The sequence below is a fragment of the Dermacentor silvarum genome, chromosome 3 (assembly GCF_013339745.2).
Source record: "Dermacentor silvarum isolate Dsil-2018 chromosome 3, BIME_Dsil_1.4, whole genome shotgun sequence".
NCBI lineage: Eukaryota > Metazoa > Arthropoda > Arachnida > Ixodida > Ixodidae > Dermacentor > Dermacentor silvarum.
The window spans coordinates 54,225,996-54,248,497 of NC_051156.1; the positions used below are offsets into that span (position 1 = coordinate 54,225,996).

A 22,502-nucleotide genomic window follows, 5' to 3' on the forward strand; every position below is an offset into this window, starting at 1 on the left:
CAGAAATCACGCCACCTCCGACCAAAGTGGCTGACGAGCCAGTCAGCGTCAGCGACGACATGGACCTGACTTCCGACGCTAAAGGCGCCGGAAAACGGTTGCGTGACGAGGTTGAGGACCACAGCCGAGACACCGACGGTGTGGATACCGAAGGACCGACACCGAAAACACCGACAGTCCGACGGTCTACGCTGAAGGTCAAGCCCAACGTGCCGCCAGACAGACGGCCGTCACAAGCGCCGCCTCCGCCTTAGCGGAGGTAGTGCCCCGGAAAGAACTTTCAGCACCCGATCGTTGATTGGGAATGATTCTGTGAGGACGTGGTTTTGCAGACGTCGCCTTCAAGGAGAGGGATATGTTCCCCAAGCATCAGTGTGAGAGCCGCAATATTTCCTCGAAAATTGTGAGTAGGGGCACAGATTAATTGTAGCTAACGCAATGGCAGACGATATTAACATCACCACTCCGCTTCGTTTGGCGACATTAAACGTTAGAGGGCTGTCACAGAGGCGAAGACAATGTCAGATTAGCCGCATGCTACTAGAAAAAGATATTGATTTGATGGCAGTCCAAGAAACAAAAATTTAATCTGAGGAAAAAACGAATCGAATGGCTGAAATTTTCAGAACGATGTACAACGTATGCGTTTGCCACGCGAATGGTACTTCTGGTGGCTGCCTTCTTTTCATTAGAAACAGTATTGGGATTACAGAGCAGCAAGCTACTTCATGTGAGGGAGGGCGTATGTTTATTTGTGATTTTTCTTTGCCTGGAATGCTTTGGAGGGCGGTGTGTGTATATGCTCCTAATAATGCTGGTGAACGTGAAGAATTTTTTGTTTACCTGAGATCTTTCTTGGTGTGTGACAGGCACGTTCTAGTGTTTGGCGACTTTAATTGTGTGTGCCGGCCGATAGATAGATCGAAAAAGCTGCTCAGTCAAGATAAAAGCGCAACTGTTCTGCATGAAATTTTGTGTGAAGTTGATCTGGAGGATGTTGGAAGTGTTCTTGGTTCTGACAGTGATGTGCAATATACGCATTTTCAAGGAGACTGCCACTCGAGGTTAGACCGCATTTATGTGCCTTTTCATTTAGTTCCGTTCCTTTCTAGCTACAGTGTCGAATGCATCAGTTTCAGTGAGCATTGCTTGGTAATGGTTACGATAGGTACAAAAAGCAAAGAGAAAAAATTTAATTGGCACTTATGGAAACTTAATGACAATCTTTTGCAGGATGAATTGTTTCTACAAAGAATAAAAGAGAAATTAGAAAATGTTCTCCTTGAAAATGCGGAAAATGTTGTAGAAGCTTGGGAACTGTTTAAAAGCGAAGCGAAAATAATTGCTTTAGAGAGAGCATGCGTATTGCGGCACAAACAAAAGCAAGAGGAACGGCAAATGCAGTGCACGTTAGCATACCTGTTGAACATGGAAAGAGGCGCGGCTGGTACATTTATAAACGATAGCAAAGAACTTAAGTCGAAACTTGAAGTCGTCGACGAAGAAAGATATCGCGGCGCCGTTTTGAGAGCACGCGCGGAACGAGTATGGTTGGGTGAAACGCCCACCAAGCGAGCGCTCAGTGACGAGAGGAGACACGTTGAGGAAGGAGATAAAAGAAATATTTTATCAAGGGCAGCTTACATACGACAAGGAAATGATAGAACGTGCTTTTGTGGACCACTATAGTACGCTTCTAAGCAAGAGAGCAAGCGATATCTCGGCGTTTAAAAGTGATTATTTGCCACTGATGCCGAGAATTGATGGTGAACTTAAGGAAGCCCTTGAAAGACCTATTTCTGTAGCAGAAATTGAAGAGGCTATCGATGACCTTAAAGCAAGAAAATCGCCTGGACCAGATGGTCTTGGGGCAGCGATATATAAAATTTTCAAGGTTGAAGTAGCACAGGCTCTGTATCGCGTCATAACGAAGTGTTATGAACAAAAATGGACGCGTCCTTCCTTCCGACAGACACATGTGGTACTTATACCTAAAGTTACTGACCCCATAAAGCTTCAATCAGTAGAGGCCTACCTACCAATAAGTCTAGCTAACATTTATTATAAAGTATTCATGAAGGTGCTCGCCCAACGCCTTCAGGGTGTAGTGAAATTCCTAGTAGGTACACATCTGACATGCGGTATTAGAGGTAGGACTATTTTCACAAACATACACATAGCACGAAGCATACTTGAATGCTGCGATTTGATGGAAGATCGTGTAGCCATGCTACAACTAGATTTAGCCAAAGCTTTTGACAGGGTGTCGCACGAAGTCCTGTTTCTGCTTCTTGAATACGTGAATGTCGGAACAGTCATTTTGGACGGGGTGAAAATGGTTTATAATGGTTGTATAACAAACCTAATTATCAAGAATAGACTCAGCAGACGAATTCCAGTACTGTCCAGCATAAAACAAGGGTGTCCAATCTCGGCCTTGCTTTTCGCTCTTTATTTAGAACCTTCCTGTCTAAAGATACTTCATAGCCATAGTATTCGCGGATACACGTTTTTTGGCAGAGAAATAAAAGTGTTAGCCTATGCTGACGACATAGCAGTGTTCTGTCGCGATAAGCAAAGCATTGCAGAAGTAGTGAACGAAGCCCAATCTTTTTGTAGTGTTTCTGGTAGTGCCATAAGTTGGCCAAAGTGTCTAGGTTTTTGGCATGGGAACTGGCAAGATACGCCAGAATTGTTTTGCAGAATGCAGTGGAGTGTGCTACCTGGCACTTATCTTGGAGTTCCACTCGGCAACTACCGAGAGCCAGTTGAATACTGGACGAATGAGAGGGACAGAATGAAAGAACGAACTAACAAATGGGGAGGCCACAACATTTCGATGTTTGCAAGAGCCAAAATGTGTACTATGTTTTTAGTAGCTAAAGTGTTTTACGTCTTGCAGGTGCTATGCATGAGCCGATCTTCAGTTCAAAAAATAAACAGAGTGTTTGCGGAATTTATTTGGGGTTCAGTATGGGAACGCACGAGCAGATTTAATTTGTTTCACTCTTTGCGCAACGGCGGACTCAGTTTAACTCATTTGTTTTTCAAGCAACTTGTGTCGAGATTTGTTTTCTTTCGTGACCAAAGTGATGGGTTTCTGCGCACGGTGATCCAAGTGAGGTTACGTGACGCTTTGCCCGATTTTGTTGTATCGTCGCACGCAGTCAAACCGATGGCACTAAAAGGCTATCTGCGTGAAGTTATCACGGCGATTCGTCTTCTAAATGCGAGATTTTCTAGGGAGTACTTGTTTGAAGTGTCACAAAAAAAATTATATAAGGATCTTGTTGACGTTTTTGTACCTATGCCAGTGTATCGTTCTATGTACAACTTAGGGCCTGAACGTGATGTTCTCAAAAGAGTAAGGAATATGCCTGTAAGAGCTAACACAAAATCCTTCTTTTTCAAGCTCCACACTGACACACTGCCGGTTAAGCCATGGCTAAGGAGCAAGGGTTTGTTTGTCCCATGGTCCGTCAATTGCCTTATATGCAATAAGGAAGAAACAGTTGAACATATTTTTCTTGACTGCCACGATGCCCGCTTTCTTTGGGACATTCTGCAGCGAACTTCCAAAAAGCGAACTACCAAAAAGGAGCTCCCGATTAGTGCTTTTGGAATAAGGTTCTTGCCATGCGCAGAACCTGACTGGTGTGCCGGCGGACATGTTAATGTTATTGTGTATGCACAGCGTATGGAGAACTCGAATGGCTGTACACAATGCTGATGTACATCCGAGGTCAGCCAGATACTATTTTGTTGAAAATGTTGTTTACACACGGGAAGTGTTGAAAATGCAAAGTGACCCACCGGAATGGCTTCAAGTGTTGGACAGTTTGGCTTCGTTGAAGCCATTTTAACATGACGCTACAGTCTTTTAACGACTGGTCATTTTAATCTTGTATTTATTTTACATGTTGTTTTTGTGTATTTGCCAAGTCGGTAATAAATAAAAAAAACACACATTTAACGAAGGTGGCGCAAGATGCCGTATATGTCCGCGTGGCCTAATGGAAAAGGCGTCTGAATTCAGATCAGAAGACTGCAGGCTCGAGTACTGTCGCGGACGTTGGTTTGAAAATGTTTATTTACTGCTTGCCGAACACGCATTTAACGAAGGTGGCGCAAAGTGCCCCATGTGTCCGCGTGGTCTAATGGGATTCCACTTCCGGCCGCGAAAGCGTACGGACGTGTTTTTCATGTGCTCCAACGGGGCGGTGCTAGCGGCCCAGCTTAGCCGCGGAAACAGGGACGACATGGAAGACAACCACGACTACCAAGTGTTGCTGCCTCATCTGCCAAAAGGTCGGATTGTTTTGAAAACGCTTTTTTTTTTTGCCCGGTGACCCACGAGCAAGACCGTACAGGGTTGAAGACTACCGGGATGCCCTTGGTCGTTTGGAATTGCTGCCTGAGGTCGATGCCTTAGGAGCATTTCAAATGAATCATGTGTGGGCTGTTACGTTCAAGAGTCATGAAAGCATGAAGAAGTTGTTGACTACTGGGAATATTACTGTGAAAGGCAGAAAGTCTCTGGTAGTAGACCCGAATAACCAAGATGTCCGAGTGAAAATCCACTGGGTCCTTCCTAATGTGACGAACGACGACATTCGTATGGCTTTCGAGCCATACGGCGAGGTGATGGAAGCGACAAAGGAGCGCTGGTGCGTCCTCGGAATTTCGGAAAAGGCTACGACAACGCGCGTGCTGAACCTCAGGCTAAAGGCCGGAGTCACAATTGAAGACATCTCTTATCAAGTGCGTGTCGCCGGTGAGCCTGCCCTCGTAGTTATCCCAGGCAAGGCGCCACTCTGCTTGCGCTGCCAAGAAAAAGGGCATATCCGCCGCGACTGCCAAATCCCCCGATGTTCACGGTGCCGCCGGTTCGGCCATGACGAAACCCAGTGCGTACCCACGTACGCGAACATAACGGGCCCCAGAAAGGACGCTGACGTATCAGACATCATGGACGAGGCTGAAGCTGAAGAAGTAGCAGCGACGGTGACGGTGAAACAAAACGCGGTGGAAACGCCCCCGGCAGTGATACATCAACGTGAGTCAACAACTAGTGAAAGGAAAGAGCTGGAAGAAAATGCGACAGGACCAAATAGTGAAGACGTGCACAACTAATTGGCCGAAAAGTGTTTACCGCAGAGGAAACCGTCAAGTGAAACTCAGGATACACCGCCAAATGAAACGTCGACAGTGCAGTGTGAAACGATGGATGGCGTTGTAGAGGCGTCGACAAAGCGTATGCACAGCGACAGTGTTGGTGAACCAGACCATCTCGATGATGCAGATGACGGGGGGCCGCCAATGAAAACGGCTTTCACGCGACGAACGTCGTTGAAGCCGAAACCGAACATTCTTTCTGGTAGGCGCCCGCTGGAGAAACCGCCGGAATAAAGGCGGGGTCTCGCTACCCCTTGCTAAGTAAGCAACATGGGACCGCCAAAGCGACAACGCATGGACGATGCTGTCCCGTCCAGTCACCGAACTTCGGTTGACGAGGCAGGCAACAGACAGCGAGTTCATCCCCACCAACCACGGCCGCAACTCAGTGAAGGCTCTAATGCACCCTTGCTGCCTGAGGTAAACACTGCGCGATCCATCAGCTCTTCGCAACTTAAAGACGAAAGGCTCGGTCTTGCCTTGCGTGTTGCCACTGTAATTGTACGAGGATTGGCAACCAAGAAACGACAAAATCAACTTAACCGACTTTTTCTGGAAAATAACTTATACATAGTAGCCGTGCAAGAAACAAAGATTGAAAGTGAGGAGCAGACGGATCGCATGGTGGAAACTTTTCGAAGGCATTTTAATGTCTGTGTTAGCCACGCAGTAGGCACATCCGGTGGTTGTGCAATTTACATAAGGAATAACGTAGGCATCAAAGGCGAAAAAGTTGTTGCGTCGGAGGCGGGACGATTGCTTGTTCTTGACTTTTCGTATTGTGCAAGGGAATGACGTGCTATCTGTATATACGCACCAAACACCGATTATGAGCGCGTTGTGTTGTTTGAAGAGTTAGAAAAATTTTTGAAATGCGAAAAATGTTCAATTATGTTTGGCGACTTTAATTGTGTGGGTTTCGCTGAAGATCGAGCCAAAAACACCCCTGTACGAGATAAAAGTTCACGGTTGCTTGTTTCACTGCTTCAGGAATATTATTTAGAGGATCTTGGATATTTATTGTTAAGAGGAAGCCGCCCTACCTACACCCATTATCAGCGCGGAAGCTGTGCTAGGCTGGATAGGATATATGTTACAGTCGACCTTGCCAGAGATTGTGACCACTATGAAGTGAAACATGTGTCATTTAGCGGCCATAGCCTTGTAATCGCTACACTAGGAACCAACTTGAGAAAAAGCCGTTTTAATTGGGCTTTATGGAAATTCAATGTGAAACTTTTACATGACGAAAAATTTATGGAGTGTGTAACAAGAAGAATTGAACAAATGGCATCCACGGTATCACATGGTTGGGCAGCTGAGTGGGAAAACTTTAAGAGCGCAGTCAAGATGATTGCGATTGAAAGGGGAAGCATTAATAGTCAAATGCAAAAGAGTAATGAAAAGGAACTCCAGTGGGAACTCGATTTTCTTATGTGCATGGAAAGCAGCAATCCAGGCATGTACATAAAAGCAATTCGTGAAGTAAAAAACAAACTAGAAGTAATTGCAACGGAAAAGTACAGGGCCGCAGTCATAAGGGCGCGAGCTGAGAAGATGTGGCTTGGTGAAACGCCCAACAAGCGAGCGATGTCCGATGAAAGAAAATATGCGGCTCAAAATGAAATACGACAGATCCTCTATTGCAACGAAGTGACGTCAGACAGGAGTAAAATTGAGCAAGCATTTGTTGAGCATTACAGCGAATTATTTGCGAATAACAAGGGCGGGAAAACTGGGCTAAGAACCGAGGTTATTGACTTAATACCCAGGCTTGATGAACAAGTTAAGACGCGATTAGAACAGCCAATAAGTATAGATGAAGTGAGAAGTGCCATTAAAGAATTGGCTCCAGGAAAAACACCCGGACCAGATGGAATAGGCGCAGCTTTTTACAAAATGTTCATCGAGGAAATCAGCCCCATTTTGCATAAGGTAATTCAAAACGCTTATGAGGAAAAATTGTTACCGCCTTCCTTTCGCGCTGCTCATATGGTTTTAAAACCTAAAACGGATAATCCTGCGAAACTTTTATCAGTAGGGGCCTATCGCCCAATAACTCTTACAAATGTTGACTATAAAATCTACACAAAAATTTTGGCTAAACGTCTGCAAAGCGTTATTGTGCTGCTCGTTGGACCGCACCAGACATGTGGAATAAAAGGCCGTTCGATATGTACAAATGTGCATGTAGCCCGCAGTGTTCTCGAATGCTGTGATGCTATATCAGGACGTGTTGCAATGTTACAACTCGATCTCGCTAAGGCTTTTGACCGTGTCACACACGATGTTCTTTTTTCTGTGTTTCAGCATGCCAGTGTTGGCAAAGTGTTATTAGAAGGTTTAAAGATGGCGTATAGTGATTGTACTGTGCGCATTATAGTTAACAAGAACCTCACCCAGAATATTGACGTCCGGTCATCTATAAAACAAGGATGTGCGTTGTCATCACTGCTCTTCGCTCTTTACCTTGAACCCTTCTGCCTTAGTCTTATTAATAACGAAAAGGTACATGGTTTCAGGCTTCAGACGCATCACGTGAAAATCCTTGCCTACGCTGAGGACGTAGTTGTTTTTTGCACTGACCGCAAAAGCATAGAAGAAGCCATTAGCGTCACCAAAGATTTTTGTAAACAGACAGGCTGCGCGATAAACTGGGAGAAAAGTATCGGTTTCTGGCACGGAACATGGGACGTTAAACCAGAAAAATTTGCGAGCCTTACGTGGGCAAGAAGTCCGTCTACGTATTTAGGCGTTCCTCTTGAGCATTATAACCAAACAGCAGATTACTGGGATGACCTGACGCCAAGGGTGAAGGAGAAAGTTGGAGGATGGCAAGGCCGTGAATTATCGCTGTTTGCTCGGGCCAGTGCATGCAATGTGTTTTTGATTGCCAAAGTGCGGTATGTGCTGCAATTTTTATCAATGTCACGCGTCCATGTGCAAAAACTGCACCGAATATTTGCGGTGTTCATTTGGGGCTCCAGTTGGGAGAGTTAGCCGAACCAATCTATTTCGCTCAGTGAAAGACGGAGGCCTGGGCCTTTCGCATCTGTTCATCCGGCAGATTGTGTCGCGTTTTATGTTCATGCGGGACCAGAGAGACCCGTTTTTGAGAGAAATGATGCAAGAGCGCTTGAAAAATGTATTGCCTGAATTTGTTGTGTCTAGTGCGACTACATTTGATTGTGGCGTAAAAGGTTACTTCAGAGAAGTAGTGGCGACATTTAGGATACTTAAAACACGCTTCTCTTTCGAGTACCTAAGCCTTGTACCGAGAAAGAAGCTGTACAAAGATTTAATTGATGTGATGATGCCAGTCCCATTATCATCATCATCATCACCATCATCATCAGCCTATATTTATGTCCACTGCAGGATGAAGGCCTCTCCCTGCGATCTCCAATTACCCCTGTCTTGCGCTAGCGTATTCCAACTTGTGCCTGCGAATTTCCTAACTTCATCATCCCACCTGACTTTCTGCCGTCCTCGACTGCGCTTCCCTTCTCTCGGTATCCATTCTGTAACCCTAATGGTCCACCGGTTTTACATGGCCTGCCCAGCTCCATTTCTTCCGCTTATTGTCAACTAGAATATCATCTACCCCCGTTTGTTCTCTGATCCACACCGCTCTCTTCCTGTCTCTTAACGTTACTCCTAAGATTTTTCGTTCCATCGCTCTTTGTGTGGTCCTTAACTTGTTCTCGAGCTTCTTTGTTAACCTCCAAGTTTCTGCCCCATATGTTAGCACCGGTAGAATGCAATGATTGTACACTTTTCTTTTCAACGACAGTGGTAAGCTCCCAGTCAGGATTTGGCAATGCCTGCCGTATGCACTCCAACCCAATTTTATTCTTCTGTAAATTTCTTTCTCATGATCAGGGTCCCCTGTGAGCAATTGACCTAGATAAACATATTCCTTTACAGACTCTAGAGGCTGACTGGCAATCCTGAATTCTTGTTCCCTTGCCAGGCTATTGAACATTATCTTTGTCTTCTGCATATTCATCTTCAACCCAATTCTTGCACTTTCTCAATGAAGGTCCTCAATCATTTGTTGTAATTCCTCTCCATTGTTGCTCAATAGGACAATGTCATCTGCAAACCGAAGGTTGCTGAGATATTCGCCGTCGATCCTCACTCCTAATCCTTCCCAGTCTAAGAGTTTGAATACTTCTTCTAAGCATGCAGTGAATAGCATTGGAGAGATTGTGTCTCCTTGACTGACCCCTTTCTTGATAGGTATCTTTCTACTTTTCTTGTGGAGAACCAAGGTAGCTGTGGAATCCTTGTAGATATTTGTTAAGATATTCACGTATGCCTCCTCTACTCCTTGATTACGCAATGCCTCTATGACTGCTGGTATCTCTACTGAATTGAATGCCTTTTCATAATCTATGAAAGCCATATAGAGAGGTTGATTGTACACCGCAGATTTCTCGATTACCTGATTGATGGCATGGATATGGTCCATCGTAGAATATCCCTTCCTGAAGCCAGCCTGTTCTCTTGGTTGGCTGAAGTCAAGTGTTGTCCTGATTCTATTGGAAATTATCTTGGTGAATATTTTATACAATACTGAAAGCAAGCTAATGAGTCTGTAATTCTTCAATTCTTTAACGTCTTCCTTCTTATGGATAAGTATAATGTTGGCGTTCTTCCAGCTCTCTGGTACACTTGAAGTTGTGAGGCATTGCGTATAAAGGGCCGCAAGCTTTTCAAGCATGATATCTCCTCCATCTTTGATTAAATCTACTGTTATTCCATCTTCTCCAGGCGCTTTTCTCCTGGTCATGTCTTTCAAGGCCCTTCTAACTTCATCGCTAGTTATAGAAGGAGCTTCTGTATCCGGTTCATCACTATTTCGAATGAAAGTAGCTTGGCTGTTTTGGCTACTGTACAGGTCAGTATAGAATTCTTCTGCTGCTTTTACTATGTCATCGAAATTGCTGATGATATTACCATGCTTATCTTTCAGTGCATTTATCTTGCCTTGTCCTATGCCTAGTTTTCTTCTTACTGATTTTATGCTGCGTCCATATTTTACGGCTTCCTCAATTTTTCCCACGTTATAATTTCGAATATCCCTTACTTTCTTCTTGTTGATCAGTTTTGACAGTTCAGCGAATTCTATCTGATCTCTTGAGTTGGACACTTTCATGTTTTGTCGTTTCTTTATTAGGTCCTTTGTTTCTTGGGAGAGCTTCCCTACAGGTTGCTTTGGTGCCTTACCTCCTACTTCAATTGCTGCGTCTGAGATCAGCCTAGTTACGGTTTCATTCATTAGCTCTATGTTATCTTCATCTTCCTGTTCTAAAGCTGCATATTTGTTTGCGGTGTTGTGTTGTGGTGGCGTGGAGTAGAGGTAGAACACCCGACCTCAAATCTGAAGGTCGTAAGTTCGAATCCTGCTCCATTCCACTACATTTGCAGGCATGGAGTGGTGCCTGACACCGGCAAAGAAAAAAATACATATTGCCGAGAGCTAGTGGGGCTATACTAGTTCAGGTGCAACCAAACTAGGCAGGCCCACTAAGCTTCATCAAAGTCACTCCCTCACCAGAACAGGAATTGGCCTCCCTGGTGCAGTATTCGGCCACTACCTCCCTGATGACTCCGATGACTCCGAGTCCCATTATACAGATCCCTAAACAATGGAGGCCCAGGGCAGGATGTTTTAAAGAGAGTTAGAAGAATGACTGTTAGAGGAGCTATTAAAACGTTCTTTTTCAAATTACACACAAACACACTTCCGGTAAAAACATGGCTAGATGAGAAAGGAATATATGTACCTTGGACGACCAACTGCCTCTTGTGTAAGAAACCCGAAACCATCGAGCACACGTTTATTGATTGTTGGGATCCAGTATTTTTTGGGGATGTGTTGCAACGAACCCTGAAGAAAGAGTTACCGATAACACCATATGGAATTCGATACCTTTCAGTACAGAATGAAAATAACGTTCCTCATGACATGATTATGATACTGGGCCTTCATAGCCTTTGGGTCACAAGAATGGCGGTTAGGCACGCCGACCCCAAAGTAAAGTCAACCAGGGAAAACTTTATAGAGAACGTAACCTACATGCGCGAGGTATAGAGCTCTTTAGCCGAGCCTCCAGATTGGATTTCGGTACTTGATGACTTGGCAAAAATGAAGAAATTTTAGTCTACCACACTGGTCAAGCAGACCAAAGTGGTTTTTATCTATGTACTTGCTTTCTATTTGAATAAAAGTTCTAAAAAAAATCCGCGTGGCCTAATGGATAAGGCGTCTGACTTCGGATCAGAAGACTGCAGGTACGAGTCCTGTCGTGGACGTTGGTTTGAAAATTTTTATTTACTGCTTGCCGAACACGCATTTAACAAAGGTGGCGCAAAGTGCCCCATGTGTCCGCGTGGCCTAATGGATGTTTCCGCTTCCGGCCACCGTTGTGTACGGTCGTGGGTAACATGGGCTCCGAAGGAGAGGATTCAGCGGCGCATTCAAGCCGCGGAAACAGGTCTTTTGCTTCAGTCGACCAGGACTACCAAGTTATTCTGCCTCAACTTCCATCAGGTCAGGTTGTGATGAATACTATCTTTCTTCATGCGGATTTGCGGATGCGGCCATACCGCGTAGATTTTCGGGATGCCATGGAACAGCTTGGTGCGCTCCCCGACGTTATCGCTTTGGGGGCGTACCGGATGAACCACGTTTGGGCCATGACTTTCAAGAACGCTGAAGCAACAAAGAAAATTTTGTCTACCGGAGACATACAAGTCAAGAATCGCCGATGCCTTGTGGTTAACCCAAACGACCAAGGACTACGACGGAAGTGCACTGGCTTCTTTATGGCGTCAGCGATGACCAAGTGCGTGCGGCCTTGGCACCGTATGGAAAAGTTACAGAAGTCACAAAGGAAAAATGACGTGTACGCGGCATTACAGACAGAGAATCTACAACCCGCCAAGTCGCCATGAAACTCAAATCCGGTGTCACTATCGATGACTTACCACACCAGTTACGGGTAGGAAATGAACTCGCTCTGGTTGTTGTGCCAAACCGAGCACCATTATGCCTCCATTGCAACACCACCAGTCACATCCGAAGTGACTGCCTTGTGCCTCGCTGTTCGCAGTGTAGGCGCTTCGGTCACACCGACGCGAAATGCGTGACCACCTACGCAAGCATCACAGGAAAAGCAAGTAAAGAAGTGGAGACTGAGCTCATAATGGATGAGGCCGACGCCGAGGAAGCCGCTAGTGACGCCCGAAAGCAGACAGACGCGAAGGAAGCGAATCAGGAGGCTGTCCCTACCAACGCGTGGAAGGGTGTTTTTCCTGACAACACCACACCCCAGACAAGCGAAGTCTCTTTGACCGGGGAAACGCAGGAGAAGGACAAAGGCAAGGTAGTGGAAGCAGTGTTGGCTGCGGAAGCGCAAGCCGACGTGCAAGTCATGGAAGTTGAATCTGGTGCTTCTGCCAAGAGACCGCGCGACGAAGCAGGCAACGAAGTGGTAAAGCCCAGTGCAAGCAGCGGTGACGAACCGCCCACCAAAACAGTCATGATGGCCGGCCTTCAAACGGGCCGACGACCGAGCTTCAAACCGAAGCCCACCGTCTCTCCTGACCGGAAAATGGAGGGAACTATGCCCTCGTAACGAGGGACAACGCATAGCCCAGCGAATTGCCCAGTTAGGATTTCAAAGCACCCACCATGGCTTCAAGGCGCCTAGCAACTGAACCACAGCGCTGTAGACCGGCGAACTGCTTGCTGGACGCGACGTTGCCCATCGCAGCAACGAGTCAACCGAATACCAGCACAAAATATTGAGGTAAATTCCATGCGGTCCACCTGTTTCGGTTTAACCATGGCACTTAACCTTACGAAGCCCCTTCGTCTGGGCACTTGAAACGTTCGCGGTTTGGCAAGCCGGAGACGCCAATACCAAGTAAGCCGGCTTTTCCAAGAAAATAATTTAGATATAGTAGCAGTGCAAGAAACAAAGGTGGAAGGCCAGGAACAGACGGACCGCATGGTGCAGCCATTTAGAGCGCAGTACAACGTGTGTGTGTGTGTCATGCGGTTGGCACTTCGGGAGGCTGCGCTCTCTTTATTCCTAACAGTGTTGGTATTGTAGAAGAACAAGTGACTATATGTGGAACTGGCCGATTTGTCATACTTGATTTTTCCTTTGCCGCCGTTAAGTGGCGCGTATTGTGTGTGTATGCTCCAAATGATGAATGTGCACTGTAGAGCGTTTTTTGAACAGCTAGAAGAGTACCTGAAGTGTGAGCGATACATAATTTGGTGGGAGAATTTAATTGTGTATGCAGACGAGAAGATCGCGCCAAAAAACAGCAACGTAAAGATACAAGCGCGCAGTTTTTAAATGTGCTTGTAAACGATTTTGATTTGGAAGATGTCGGTTGTCTCTTATCGACGGGGAAAACATCCGTTTATACGCACTACCAAGGTGAAAGTCATGCGCGATTAGACCGAGCGTACGTTGCATTAAAGCTTGTGCCACTGTGTCAAAGATACGAAATTAAACACGTATCATTTTCTGACCATAGCCTAGTAATGTTTAATTTAGGGGAAAAACGAAAAGAAACGAATTTTAATTGGGATCTTTGGAAATTTAATGCGAAATTGCTTGATGATGAATGTTTTGTGAGTGATATAAAAGATATAATTATTTCCTCAACGACAGCGCAGACCAATGACTGCATTGAAAGCTGGGAAATTCTCCAAACAAACGTTAAAATGAAAGCGATAGAAAGGGCAACTGTATTGCGTCGCAAGGAAAAACAAGAAGAAAAAGAATTAACTAGCCAAGTAGAATTTTCTATGCGTACAGAGTGTGAAAATGCTGGATCTTGCATGAAGCAGATAAAGGAAACAAAACGTTAGCTCGAACTTATAGACCAAGAACGATATAAAGGAGCTATGGTACGAGCGCGGGCGGAACGATTGTGGAATGGGGAAACGCCCACCAAACGGGCGTTAAGTGACGAAAAGAGATACGCAACAAAAAAAGAAATAGAAGCAATAATATATCAAAATGAGGAAACTTCCGAGCCTACCATGATAGAGCAAGCATTCGTAGCTCATTATCGCGAATTGCTTGGAAACAAGAAAAAACTAGAAAGATTTGAGCGTGACTTCCTTAATCTTATGACACTTTTAGAAGAAGACATTAAAGCAAACCTTGAATTTCCAATTACATTACGACAAATTGAAGATGCTATCGATGGACTGGGTGCAGGAAAAGCTCCCGGGCCTGATGGTTTAGGAGCGGCCTTCTACAAGGCTTTCAAACATCAGCTCAGCCAATTACTGCATACTGTTTTCAATGAAATGTATGCAGCACAGCGAATGCCACCATCATTCGGAACATCTCATATAGTGCTAATCCCTAAGTGCGAAGACACGGTTAAACTGTTGACAGTAAAATCTTACAGACCAATAAGCCTTACAAACTGCGACTACAAAATATTTACGAAAGTGCTAGCGAAAAGACTTCAAAGTGTCGTAACACAGCTAGTGGGACCACATCAAACATGTGGCATCAAGGGCCGAACAATTTCCACAAATACGCATGTAGCTCGGTGTGTGCTTGAGTGTTGCGATGCCCTCTCCAGTCGGGTTGCAGTGCTGCAACTGGACTTGGAGAAAGCGTTTGACAATGTATCCCATGAAGTACTCTTTTCATTATTAGAATACGTTAATGTCGGCAGAGTGATATTAAATGGAGTTAAAATGGCCTACTCAGAGTGCAGCACGCGGATCATTATAAACAAAAAGTTAAGTGAACCAATCCATCTTCTCTCCAGTGTTCGGCAAGGATGTGCAATTTCATCATTACTTTTTGATGTTTACTTGGAACCTTTCTGCTTGAGCCTAATTAATAGCCAAAAAGTTCGCGGTTTTATGCTTGAAGCGACAGAAGTCAAGGTACTCGCATACGCTGATGACATTGCTGTCTTTTGTCAGGACCAGGAAAGCATCAAAGAGGTGGTTAGGCTGACGGGTAACTTTTGTAAGGAAGCCGGATGCAAGATTAACTGGGAGAAGACCATAGGGTTTTGGCATGGCGAGTGGAGCGAAAAACCTGAATCATTCGCTGGCGTACAATGGACAGCAATGCCAACAACGTACTTAGGTGCCCCTCTACAATGTTATGACGATCCCGAACAATATTGGAAAGAAGAAACAGAGCGGGTGAAAGATAATATACTGGGATGGCAGGGTCGGAATCTGTCAATGTTTGCACGTGCGACTACTTGTAATCTGTATTTAGTCGCCAAGTTATGGTATGTGATGCAAGTGTTGTTCATGTCCCGGGCTAACCTACAAAAAATTCAGAGTTTTTGCAGTGTTTATTTGGGGAGGGAGTTGGGAAAGAACTAGTCGCGCTAATCTCTTTTTGTCCGTGAAGAAAGGTGGGCTTCGTCTGTCGCACCTCTTTATCAGACAAATTGTGTCACGTTTTATGTTTTAAGGGATCAGTGTGACCCATTTTTGCGCACGGTGATACAAGTTCGCCTGCACAATGCACTACCGGAATTCATTGTTTGCACAAATAAGACCGCGTTACGCGGTATAAGAGGTTACTGGCACGAAGTTGTTGCTGCTTTTCGCATACGTAAGGCGCGTTTTTCGTTTGAATATTTCAGTACAGTGAAAAGAAAGAACCTGTACAAAGATTTATTGGATGTTATGTTGCCTGTTCCCTTGTATAGAAACATATACACTGGAGGTTCTGGACAAGACGTCTTAAAACGAGTTAAAGGAATGCCGATAAAAGCCCATGTAAAATCATTCTTTTTGAAGCTCCATACAAACACTTTACCGGTAAAAACGTGGCTACAAGACAAATGAATCTTCGTACCGTGGACAGTCAACTGCATATTATGCAAGAAACCAGAAACAATGGAACATGTATTTATCGGTTGCTGCGATCCAATATTTCATTGGGACATCCTTCAGCGAACTATTAAAAAGGAACTGCCGATTACGCCACATGGAATCCGATATTTACCAGTTGAAAATGATGGTGACATTCCTTACGACATGATAATGGTCCTGAGCCTCCATAGTATATGGAAAACTAGAATGGCAGTAAGACATGCCGACGTTGACCCTCACACTGTAAGGGAAAATTTAATTGAACATGTAGCGTATATGCGAGATTTACCATGCACAACCACAGCCACCTGCTTGGGTGGAGCTGTTTGAGGAGCTGACCGCTTTCAAAACGTTTTGAAACCCTCTGTCTTGTTCCCTTCTGTATCATGTAAACAGGCAATAAAGAAAAAAAAACCGCGTGGCGCAATTGGTTAGCGCACGGTACTTATACGACAGTGCTTGTGAGCCATGCTGGGGTTGTGAGCTCGAGCCTCACCTGGGAAACAATTTTTTTACCAACGCCATTTGTGAGATAAGGCCAGCATGCAGACAGCTAATTTATTCCTCCTTTGGTACGCGATATGAGCTATTTCAGGTTACCTCCAGAACTCAGTCCGCAGTGGCGCAATTGGTTAGCGCACGGTACTTATACGACAGTGCTTGTGAGCCATGCTGGGGTTGTGAGCTCGAGCCTCACCTGGGGAACAATTTTTTTACCAACGCCATTTGTGAGATAAGGCCAGCATGCAGACAGCTAATTTATTCCTCCTTTGGTACGCGATATGAGCTATTTCAGGTTACCTCCGGAACTCAGTCCCCAGTGGCGCAATTGGTTAGCGCACGGTACTTATACGACAGTGCTTGTGAGCCATGCTGGGGTTGTGAGCTCGAGCCTCACCTGGGGAACAATTTTTTTACCAACGCCATTTGTGAGATAAGGCCAGCATGCAGACAGCTAATTTATTCCTCCTTTGGTACGCGATATGAGCTATTTCAGGTTACCTCCAGAACTCAGTCCCCAGTGGCGCAATCCCGCTTTCGCCCCTTCTGTTTGCTGCTTATCTTGAGCCACTCTGTTTGGCCATTAAAAACAACGAACGCATAGCAGGCTATCGACTACAGGCAGCACATGTAAAAATATTGGCATATGGCGACGACATCGCGATTTTCTGCACAGATAAAACCAGCATTAAAGAGGCAACTGCTGTAGTCGAAAAATTTTGCGATTCAGCTGGAGCCCAGATAAACTGGGATAAAAGCTATGGCTTCTGGCATGGGAGTTGGGAAGACACACCGGAGACCTTTTCTCGATCGAATTGGTCAAGGTTACCTACACAGTACTTGGGGGTGCCCTTCGGAAGTTACCGTGAGCCTGAACCGTACTGGCTCGACCAAGTTTCGAGAGCAAAGGAAAAGGCTGACGGTTGCAGAGGAAAGCAACTGTCAATGTTTTCTAGAGCCACTGTTTGTAACCTTTTTTTAGTTTCTAAGATATGGTATGTCATGAATGTGCTTGTGTGCTGCGCGGGTAAGCGTACAAAAAATTCACCGCATTTTCGCTACTTTCATTTGGGCTTCTACCTGGGAGAGGACGAGTCGAACAAATTTGTTTCTCCCGGTCAAGAAAGGTGGGCTTGGTCTAGTTCACTTGTTTTTGCGACAAATTGTGTCACGCTTTGTGTTTCTGCGGGATCAAAATGATCTCTTTCTTCGGGCACTAATACAAGTACGGCTGGGTAGACTTCTTCCGGGATTTGTTGTTTCGTCGGCTCAGAACATGCCGGGAACCTTGACTGGGTACCTGCGTGAAGTGGTGCTGGCGTATAGGATGTTGAATGTCCGTTTTTCGCAGCAGTATCTAGAGATCTTGTGGACACGATGCTACCTGTACCTTTGTACCGTTCGCCCCGTGGAGGCCCCGGACAGGACGTTTTAAAAAGAGTCAAGAAAATGCCAGTACGGCCATCAACTAAGTCTTTCTTTTTCAAATTACATACAAACACACTTCCCGTTAAGACCTGGCTTCATAGCAAGGGTATTTTCATCCCCTGGACAACCGACTGCTTTTTATGTAAAAAACCAGAAACAATAGAACATGTTTTCCTAGATTGCTGGGACCCGATCTTTCACTGGGACGTTCTGCAGAGAACGCTGAAGAAACAGTTACCTCTGGACCCGTATGGAATACGCTTCTTGCCAGTAGATACCTCAGAGGAAGTACCGTATGACCTCATTATGGTCCTGGGCCTCCACGCGATGTGGAAAACTCGCATGCAATTTGAACATGCAGACATAGTTGTGATACCGGTGCGAGAACACTTCATTGACAGTGTTGTTTACGTGAGAGACGCGTACAAAGTACTGCCTGATCCACCACAATGGATGTCTGTACTCGATGAACTGGTGTCACTGTAAAGATTTTAGTACTGTGCTAGCCAAAGTGTGGCTGGCACGTTTTATCATTTGTAACCCTTGATTTCGTACGCCGAAGACGGCAATAAAGAAAAAAAAAACAGTCCCCAGTGGCGCAATTGGTTAGCGCACGGTACTTATACGACAGTGCTTGTGAGCCATGCTGGGGTTGTGAGCTCGAGCCTCACCTGGGGAACAATTTTTTTACCAACGCCATTCGTGAGATAAGGCCAGCATGCAGACAGCTAATTTATTCCTCCTATGGTACAAGATATGAGCTATTTTAGGTTACCTCCAGAACTCAGTCCGCAGTGGCGCAATTGGTTAGCGCACGGTACTTATACGACAGTGCTTGTGAGCCATGCTGGGGTTGTGAGCTCGAGCCTCACCTGGGGAACAATTTTTTTACCAACGCCATTCGTGAGATAAGGCCAGCATGCAGACAGCTAATTTATTCCTCCTTTGGTACGCGATATGAGCTATTTCAGGTTACCTCCAGAACTCAGTCCCCAGTGGCGCAATCACTTCCGGCCGCGAAAGCCTACGGACGTGTGTATCATGTGCTCCCAAGGAGCGGTGGTTGCGGCTACTAACAGCCGCGGTAACAGGATGGACGGAACGGATGCCGAAGGATACGAAGTTATTTTGCCTACACTGCCTTCAGGTCGTAGTGTTTTCAACACTTTATTTTTGCATGCGGATGTCCGTGCGAGGCCCTACCGAGTCGAACATTTCCGGGATACGTTGGCACGTCTGGAATTGCTCCCCGACGTGATAGCGTGGGGGGCTTATCAGATGAGCCACGTGTGGGCGGTGACCTTCAAGAGCACAGAGGGCATGAAGAAAGCTTTGGCTTGTGGCGAAATGAAAGTGAAGGGCCAACGATGTTTGGTTATCAACCAGACGAACCAGGACGTACGCCTCAAGCTTCATTGGCTTCTGTTTAACGTGGCGGACGAAGATGTGCGTGTAGCGCTTGCCCCGTACGGGAAAGTGACCGACGTCTCTAAGGAAAAGTGGAGGGTTCAAGGAATCCAGGACAAGGGGTCGACGACGCGCCTCGTGCGCCTCAAGCTTCATAATGGAATTAAGGTAGACGACCTTCCACACCAGCTGCTCGTCGCCGGTGACATGGCCCTCCTTGTCGCGCCGGGAAGAGCGCCACTATGCCTGCGGTGTCATAGCAAGGGCCATATCCGACGTGAGTGCCGAGTTCCTCGCTGCACGCACTGCCGGCGTTTTGGACACGAAGAAAGTGAGTGCGTGAAGACGTACGCAAGTGTCGCAGGGCCAGTTGGAGGAGATGACACCGCAGAACTCGTCATGGACGAGGCCGACGCTGAGGAAGCCGCAAGCGAAGCCACGCCGAAGGTCGAGGCGCATGATGCGGCAACGTTAGCCCCTCCCGACAAGCTGCAGGATACAAGCACCAACGACGAAAGCCCAAAAGTGACCGACACAGTAGGTGAAGCCACGGGCGCCGTCAAAGTGCACGACGTCCCAGCGCAGTCACCGTCATGCGAAGAGCCGGCCGTCATGGACGTAAGCGAGGCAGCAAGCGGCGCCACTGTCAGCAAGCGCGGCCACGATGCGACGTTGGACGAGGACGAAGCCCTGATTGCAGGGAACTCCGACGGACCGCCGCCAAAGGCGGCCATCACCCGGCGGTCACTGATCAGACCGCGGCCGAATTTACCACCGGACCGTAAGGCGGCAGGCACGCCGCCGACGTAGCCGCGAGCGCGTGTGCCTCGCGGTATCTCTTCTAGTTATCTACAAGACCAAGCCAACCCCAAGGGACGATGGAGAACAACGATAAGGACACGAACTGCGCCTTCCGAAGGCTGCCCAGGCAGCTACGGAAGGTTCGTGCAAGAGGCCAAGGCAGCACCGACCCCAGACGCATGAGGTGGGTGCCATGCGGTCCGTTTGTTCTTCAAAAACTACAATGATGGCCCAAAACACTGCACTCCGTCTTGCTACCCTAAATGTTCGCGGTCTTTGTGCCAGAAAGCGGCAATACCAGCTTAGCCGGCTTTTCTCGGAAACAGATATTGATATAGCGGCGGTGCAGGAAACTAAGATAGAAAGTGAAGAACAGACGGATCGCATGGTGCTACAGTTCCGCAATAGATACAATGTTTGCGTATCACATGCTGTTTTAACTTCCGCGGGGTGCGCTATTTTCATTAGAAATAATTTGGGAGTCGTAGAAGAGAATGTTTTTTCTTGTCAAAGTGGGAGACTGCTTTTTGTGGATTTTTCCTTTTCGGGCGTAGGTTGGCGGGTGATATGTGTGTACGCCCCCAACGTAGAAAGTGAGCGGTTGTCCTTTTTTGAAAGTGTAGGCCAGCATTTACAGTGTGATAGGAAAGTCGTGTTGCTCGGAGATTTCAATTGTGTATGTTTTGCTGCTGATCGAGTGAAACAGCTTCCAGTGCGCGACAAAAGTGCTTTACATTTAAATACACTCGTGCAAGATGCTCACCTAGAAGACGTTGGTCATGTATTGTCCAGTGCTGGTGTGCCCGCGTTCACACATTTTCAAGGGCATAGTCACGCTAGGCTAGACAGAGCATATGTTGCACTGGATTTTGTTCCCATGTATGGCAGTTATAGTGTGAAACACGTGTCGTTTAGCGATCACAGCCTTGTAACGTTCACCATAGGTACTAAACAAAGTAAGTCGCGATTTAACTGGAAGACGTGGAAGTTTAACGATGGGCTGCTGCTGAACGAATCGTTTTGTGAAGGCGTGAAAGAAAAGTTACACAGATTGATGGAGGCCGAAGAAGGTAACATGCTAGAATTATGGGAGATTTTTAAACAAGTTAAGATCAGCGCTATAGAAGAAGCCACTACGGAAATTTTCAACAAAAGGAAAAGAGAAAAAGAAATACAACGCGAGCTTGATTTCTTGTACACCGTAGAAAGCGACAGACCTGGGAGCCGAACAAAAGAAATAAAAGAATTGAAGAGCCAGCTTGAGCTTATCGATGAAAATAAGTTCAAAGGAGCAGTTATAAGAGCACGAGCGGAAAGGGTCTGGCTAGGCGAGACGCCGACAAAACGAGCTTTATCGGACGAAAAGACGTACGCGAGGCGGAATGAAATCAGAATGATTCGATACGGGAACGAAATCACGGGCCAACCTGAAAAAATCGAACAGGCGTTTCTTGATCATTATGGTGAATTATTCGGGAGTGCTAAGGACACAGAAGGATACAAAACGGACTTCCTGTCAAACATGCCGCAATTAGAAGACGATATTCGGGAGCGTCTGGAATGGCCTCTGAGCATCGCCGAAATCGAAGGAGCCATAGAAGATTTAGTTGTTGGCAAGTCCCCGGGACCTGATGGACTCGGAGCGGCTTTTTATAAGACCTTCAAAAGTGACGCCAGCCAGGTCCTGTTACGATTGTTTAAGGAGGTCTACACCCGAAAGCTGGTTCCTCCATATTTTCGGACTTCGCACGTGGTGCCGATTCCAAAAACAGACGACCCAGATAAATTGTTAGCTGTCGACGCTTATCGCCCGATATCACTGATGAACGTGGACTACAAGATATTTACGAGAGTGCTCGGAAAGCGATTACAAGGAGTGGTGACCCGCATCGTAGGGCCGCACCAAACATGCGGCATTAAAGCACGGTCAATCTATACTAACATTCACATCGCCAGAAGCATTTTAGAATACTGCGACGACCTAGGTGAACACGGAGCAATGGTACAGTTGGACTTGGAGAAGGTTTTCGACCGTGTGGCCCATAAAATTCTTTTCTGCATTCTAGAACATGTAAATGTAGATGAATTAATTTTGGACGGGGTAAAGATGTGCTATCAAGACTGTACCGCCAGTCTCATAATAAACAAGAAGGTTACCAAAAGCTTTAGGGTGCGATCATCCGTGTGCCAGGGGTGTGGTTTGTCCCCTCTTTTATTTGCAATATACATAGAGCCGCTTTGTAGGAAGATCAACAATGACAATAGAATATTGGGTTTCAGAGTACAGTCTGCA

The 22,502-nt window shown here is 46.1% G+C and overlaps 3 non-coding genes across 3 annotated transcripts; all 3 read left to right on the forward strand.

Annotated features, from left to right (window-relative positions):
• The first annotated feature begins 11,423 nt into the window (after positions 1 to 11,423).
• Positions 11,424 to 11,496, forward strand: Trnar-ucg (transfer RNA arginine (anticodon UCG)). The gene has a single exon. It is a non-coding gene; the product is annotated as a tRNA-Arg (tRNA).
• A 5,390-nt stretch (positions 11,497 to 16,886) lies between these two features.
• On the forward strand, positions 16,887 to 16,978 carry Trnai-uau (transfer RNA isoleucine (anticodon UAU)). Its single transcript is given in 2 exon segments — positions 16,887 to 16,924; positions 16,943 to 16,978. It is a non-coding gene; the product is annotated as a tRNA-Ile (tRNA).
• A 1,610-nt stretch (positions 16,979 to 18,588) lies between these two features.
• On the forward strand, positions 18,589 to 18,680 carry Trnai-uau (transfer RNA isoleucine (anticodon UAU)). Its single transcript is given in 2 exon segments — positions 18,589 to 18,626; positions 18,645 to 18,680. It is a non-coding gene; the product is annotated as a tRNA-Ile (tRNA).
• Positions 18,681 to 22,502: the final 3,822 nt, after the last annotated feature.